General features: G+C 34.3%; 1 pseudogene across 1 annotated transcript; it reads right to left on the bottom strand.

Moving 5' to 3' along the window:
• Positions 1 to 2192: 2192 nt before the first annotated feature.
• On the bottom strand, positions 2193 to 2843 carry LOC309860970 (tubulin alpha chain-like; annotated as a pseudogene). The gene has a single exon. The product of its transcript is annotated as a tubulin alpha chain-like (transcript).
• Between the last annotated feature and the right edge of the window lie 3774 nt (positions 2844 to 6617).

Genomic DNA, 6617 nt, shown 5'->3' with positions numbered 1-6617 from the left:
TATCTTTTTTCCCCTGAAGTTGGGGTTATACAGTTTTATGGGGACCCTGTGGTGGTTGTACTCTCATTCTTTTGGCTGGCTTTCTGGGGGAGGGGCCTGCCCTGTTGTTTTTTAGTCCTTGAGCTTGGGTTGAGTCCTTCTGCTCCCTATCAAGGGGCTGGGCTCTGTGGAAATGGCTTTTTCAGGCTTTTGTTCTCTGGAGGTTTTTATTCTTTGGCAGCTTTTTGGACATTTCATGGAAAGCAAACTGCACCCAGACCCCTGTCTCAGAGAGAAGCCTCAGTCTCAAAGCAGATCTTTTTTAACAAGTTCTTTGAATTTCTGCAATAAAAGTTGTCCTGTAAATTTTCTTCATATGTTTATATCACCGTTTTTTATTACTACAGAGTTTTCAAAAGACACGGTATTTAAGGTTTATTTTCTATTTATTGTTCTTATAACAAAAAGTGTATCCATATATATTTTTTCTTTGATTTTTTTCACAATCTGAGTGCATGCAAGGTCTCTTAACATATTAAATTGAAGTAGATGCATATAGTAGATCCGCACCTGGGATCGAGTCCTGCATCAGGCTACCTGCTCAGTGGGAAGCCTGCTTTTTCCACTCCCCTTGCTTGTGTTCTCTCTCTCTCTCTCTCTCTCTCTCTCTCTGTGTCAAATAAATAAATAAAATATTTTTTAAAAATTTACAAAATTAAACATGTTAAAATTCATCAATAGGTGGATAGTGTGAAAACAACCACAATAATTTAATTTTTAAATCATTTTATCGAGGTATGTAAAAGTTGTATGTATTTAATGTATATAGTTAGATGAGTTTGAGGATAAATAACATCTATGAAACCATCAACAACATCAAGGTCATACACATATAAATCATATCCTAATGTTTCATCCTGCCTCCTTGATATTACTATTTATTATGATTGCTGTTGTTGTTATTATTATATGTAGTTATAACACTTACCACAATCTCTACCCTTTAAGCAAATTTTAGGCATACAATAATTATTGTTAACCATAAGCACTGTATAGAAAATTGCAGCAGAATTATTTATCTTAAATAACTATAACTTTATATTCCTTGACCATCAGCTCTCCATTTCCCCAGATTTGGTAACCACCTTTTTACTCTCTGTCTATGAGTTTGACTATATTAGATTATAAATATAAATGAGATTATATAGTATTTGTCATTCTCTGTCTGGCTTATTTCACTTGGCATATGACCTCATGATTTATCCATATTGTTGCAAATGACAGGATATCCTTCTTTTTTTTAAGCTGAATAAGATTCCATTGTATTTATATACCACTTTATATATATATATATATATGCATCTGTCTGTCGATAACATAACCATCTGCCAGCAGGGCATTAGATTGATGAAACAGGCTTACCCAGGCTTAATAACATGATGGTAGAGAGGTCTCAAATGCAACAAAAGAAATGCCTTTCACAGCTCTGCTTGCCTTATGTTTTTTTCTTTTCCTTTGTCCATGGTATTTCCCATGGCCAACCTCAGGGTTAGTATGTAAGAACAAAAATGTGTTCCTCTAGGAGGACACCTAAGTCTACTTTCTAAGATTTTACTCAGGTTCTGACTAACAATGACATTAATCTTAAATCATACTTAACTTCTCCAAATAGTAGTCATGTGTAATCCTGAATGTTAAGGAACATACAGTTTACCATATTTATTATACAGCATTTCAAACTGATAAAAGTTACTGAGAATGAGAATATTTTATTTATTTTTTTTCAGATAAGCGAAAGAATATTTTATTCAAACCCATCAGGGAAATGGACAGCTTGGGTAACAAAGTGGTCTAACAAACAAAGCTTGGGGTTTTAAAGCATAAGTTAGTAAATATATATGAGAGTGTTCACTGCTACAGTTAACTGATGAGAGCACAACTTCTTTTTTTTTTTGTTAGATTTTTATTTATTTTTTTGACAGATCACAAGTAGGCACAGAGGCAGGCAGAGAGAGAGAGAGAGGAGGAAGCAGGCTCCCCACTGAGCAGAGAACCCAATGCAGGGCCCGATCCCAGGACCCTGGGATCATGACCTGAGCTGAAGGCAGAGGCTTTAACCCACAGAGCCACCCAGGTGCCCCAAAAGCACAACTTCTTAATATTTAAAACAATATGCTTCCCTCTGAAAACAGCACCTTTTTGATATTTTTAAATTAACATACCTCTCCTTCTTCATCCTCTCCTTCAACAGAATCCACCCACTTCTTCATAATCCTTCTCAAGGGCAGCCATGTCCTTAAGGGTTGCCATGTCCTCACGGGCCTCTGAAAATTCTCCTTCTCCATGTCCCACCCACATATCAGTGAACAAAGGCATGCTTGGCATACATCAGGTCAAACTGGTGGTCCTGGCAAGCCCAGACCTCAACAATGGCAGCACTGTTGCTCAGCATGCACACAACTCACTCTACTTTGTGGTATCACCAGATATCACCAGATACCACAGTGGTTAATTAATGCCAATTTTGAAGTCTGTGGGGCATCAGTTCACAAACTGTATGGTAAGCTTGGTTTTGATGGTGGCCATGGAAACATTGACATATAGCCTTGGTACAACAAGCAGCAAGCCATATATTTTCCATGGTGAGGGCCACATTTCACTCTCTGGTTGGCCTGCTCAAAGCATGCATTAGTGATCTCTGCTACAGAAAGCTGTTCATGATTGACTTTCTCAGTAGAGATGACAGAAGCATATGTGGCCAGAGGGAAGAAAATACAGGGATAGGATACCAGGCTGGTCTGGAATTCTGTCAGAGCAACATTCAAGGCTCCATCAAATCTGAGTGAAGCAGTGATGGAGGTCATAATTTACATTTTGAATCACTGATTGGACAGTAGTAATATACAGTGCTTTATATTTAACCCATTGCCTAAACAATTTAAACAATTTCAATAAAATTCATATATCAGTAATTTACTTATAAATCAAGACCAAAAAATATTGAAAAGAAGAATAATGTCTTGGGGAAGTATTCTTGGTATGACACAAGACAAAAATTGTCAGATTACAAACTTATTAGAGAATGGTTTCCATTTTAAAAAAAAAGCCACATGTCAAATTTACATGATTTTTTTCATACATATTAAAAAGATAATAATGCTCATAGCCAACAAATCAATAATAAGAAGCAGAATAGTATATATATATATATATATATATATATATATATATATATATATGGAATACTGTAGAAGCATACCATGGACATAATTGAGAACTTATTTTGGGAGCAATGCTTTGCTGGGGATTTTCACTTTATAATATACTTTTTATGTTTTAAATATTTGTAAAATTATTGAGGTTTTATTTTGTGGTAATTGTGTTTTATGCTTTATGTTAATGAGAATATGGAAAGCATTTATGCTGCAGTGTTTACTGACTGTAGAGAGATGGACATTATGTTTCTACCAGAGGGTAATAAAATATATATATAGTATATAAGTATAAAAACAATTACTTTAACCGTACACATTTCCCTAAAGATCACTAAAGCAGATACTTCAAATAGTAGTATCTACTTCTGAAAATAGCAATTTAACCTGATTCCAGTCATGTATAGCATCTCCTTCTTCCCTCTTTCTATTCAATTCCTTTTGGGATTGAAGTCTCAGAATCTTTAAGCAAATATAACTCCATATATTACCCCGTCCTTTATCTAAAATGACTGGATGTTCCTTTGGAAGCCATCACTTACCTATTTGCTCAATTGCCCATAGTGCCAGGGCCACTATTATGTAATGAATACTTGCCTAATGTTTGCTTTAAACAATTTTTATTTTCTAGTGACTTAATCAGTGCTTTCTTGTAAGCCCTACTGATGGTTATCCAACTAAGCATTAGAAATACAATAAAGTTGTATATACAATATACAAAAATTATTGGTGAAAAATGATCAAATTTCAGGGTTACAAATTTAAATAAAGTTTTACAATCTTATTTATACTTTATCAATTGCTAATTAATAAGTAAGCCAGGATAATACAAGTCACATTCTATCAGAATAATTCACAAGAATGTGAATATATATATATAGTATTATTACATTAAAAACCATTTGTTGAAAAGGGCAAAACTAAATTTACATAGTGATTTTCATCATAGAACTTTCCCTTCAAGTTCTCTCATTAACTAGGATAAGAATATATAGTTGAGAAAGTTTTATAAACCAAAGGCTTGGGGTTCAGTAAGTTTTAATTTCTAGCTCCTTCATTTATTTCTGAAATAACTTACTTTTCCCTCTCATAATTCTCTTCTCTCTTCTATTTTCTATAGCCTCTTAACCATTATAAATGAAGAGAAGAAGACTCATACAATTATGTGCATTACCCAAGGTCATAGACTTTAATATGTGCCAGAGATAAAGTGTAAATTCAAGCATGGTTAACTATAAAATTAGCAATTTATTGGATATGCAGGAAAGACTGATTATGGACAATATTCACCTACTTATTAGAGAAATAATTAGCCTACTAGAGAAATATTAAGTCTATTTTTTCATACAAACTTTTATATTTGCTATTTGTTTGAAATACTTGGAATATAGCAGCGGCCACACAGAGCCAAAAATACATATATTTAATAAGTTTTTCGTTCTCATATTTAGGAAAGATTTTGTCACATATCATTTAACATATTAGAACTACTGTTGTTAAATCCCTCAAATAGGAATCTAAAAAAAAAAAAAAAAGTTATAGTACCTGGAGGATCTAAGATACTTGCTAGTAACACTTTGTAAATCATTACATTTATTCATTAGACAGTTTTAAAGTGCTTTTCCTTTTATTCCTGTAAAACCCATTTACAATTCCATTTTGTAAAAATAAAGTTTTATAACTATTAAATCACTTTACTCTTATAATAGAGGTAATAGAGGTAAAGGGTAGTCAATGGAAGTATGATTTTCTAATAAAACTAAGATTCAGTGCTCTTAAGTTTCCATTTTTTAGTATTTGTTGGTGCTAGCACTAAAATACCAGTCCTTGGGTGCCTCATCAAATTTTGTACAACCTGCTACAGATGTTAGCCAATTAGAACTTAAAAGAGTACTCAAGACAAAGGAAAGAGACACGTAAAACCTCTATATCTTACACACTATGATTCGGTTCTTTATTTCATAGTTTCTGTGGTCATAATTTCTTTTTAATTTCTGAAATGATCCAGGGGCAATCATGTAGGTAAGTGTATTTTGAACTTCTTGTACAACCTCCCGTCTTTTTTCCTAATTTTGCTTTGTTGATGATTTACATGGTTGGTTTATGCAATGTGCTATTAGTAAACAAACAAAATTATAGTTGTGTTGACGAAGTTTTGGAATATAAGTGAGGTTCAGTGGGATGGAGTCCAGAACCAACATCCAAGAAAGAATTCTTGAGATGTCTTTGGTGCAAAATGATGGTTTATTAAATCATGGGGACAGGACCTGTGGGCAGGAAGAGTCACTGCCCTGGGGTTGTGAGGAGTGGCCCATTATATACTTGCAAGATGGGAGGGGGTCAGGAATAGCATAAGTCTCTAAGGAATTTTGGAAGCAAGGTTTCCAGGACCTTGAGGGGCTTGCTGTTGTTGGGAAAAGGACATTTATTACTGTCTAATAAAACCTTAGTCATGAGATGCTTAAATATACATTGGTGGGCCATATACCTGGGGATGATTACCAGCATGTGTCTTGCAGGGTTTAGAGATAAAGAAAGTCTGGAAAGGAATTTTTACATGTTAAAGTAGACCCACAGGATCCTGGTTGGGGTGTGGGGGGTGGTCAGGCTAGGATTGCCTTTTGCTCTTAGCAAATTGTTAAGGTGGAGGCAGTTGAGTCCCTAGAGGAATGTCACTCTGCCTGTTTCAAGGACTTGTCAGTGGGTTCTGGATAGTAAAGAAATTTAATAACTTTTCTTCTGCCTCTGTTACCCACATCACCGTTAAGGGCTGAGGAGATGAAAGTACAGAAAAATTGCATTATATTTTTAGGTATTTGAATGTATTACCTGGGAGTAATTCTCTTTTTAGTCAAGCAGGAAAGATCTTTTTCACTCCACAGTATTTTTTACCATAAGATACTGTGTGACTGAGTCATTTCTCTAATATCTATTTTACTAAAAATCAAATGCATAAGCAAACCTTAAAGGAAGATGCATTGTTGTAAATCTAAAACTAACAATAATAAAACAAAAATAGGATATTTCTAGGGTATTTAAAATACCAGAAGAAAAGTGATATACCTCTCTAGTTAACTTAATTCTACTCCATATCTTTAGTTAGCATTTTCAAACTATTTGTAGGTTTATGTTTTGCACCTGTATGTAAATCACACTGTTATTCACCTGAACAGCTTCTTTTGGATGGCTTCCCAGATTGGAGCCATTTATACACAAAATGCTTTTTTTGGCAGGAGAAGTTCTAAGTGAAGTAAACAGTCTTGATTGGTCGGTACATAAAATCCACAAATATACAGTTAGAAGGGAAGAGTTGGTACTGTAATTGTCCAAAAAGCAGTGCTTGGCATTGCAGAATGAGGTATTTTTATTGGATCTCTCTATACTAAGAAGAAGACAACACTGTAGTTTTCATTTGGTAAATGGAAT

Source organism: Mustela nivalis (assembly GCF_964662115.1).
Source record: "Mustela nivalis genome assembly, chromosome: 3".
In the NCBI taxonomy this organism is placed as follows: Eukaryota; Metazoa; Chordata; class Mammalia; order Carnivora; family Mustelidae; genus Mustela; species Mustela nivalis.
Note: the sequence above shows the minus strand (reverse complement) of the source record. Positions and strands in the feature narration are given on the sequence as shown.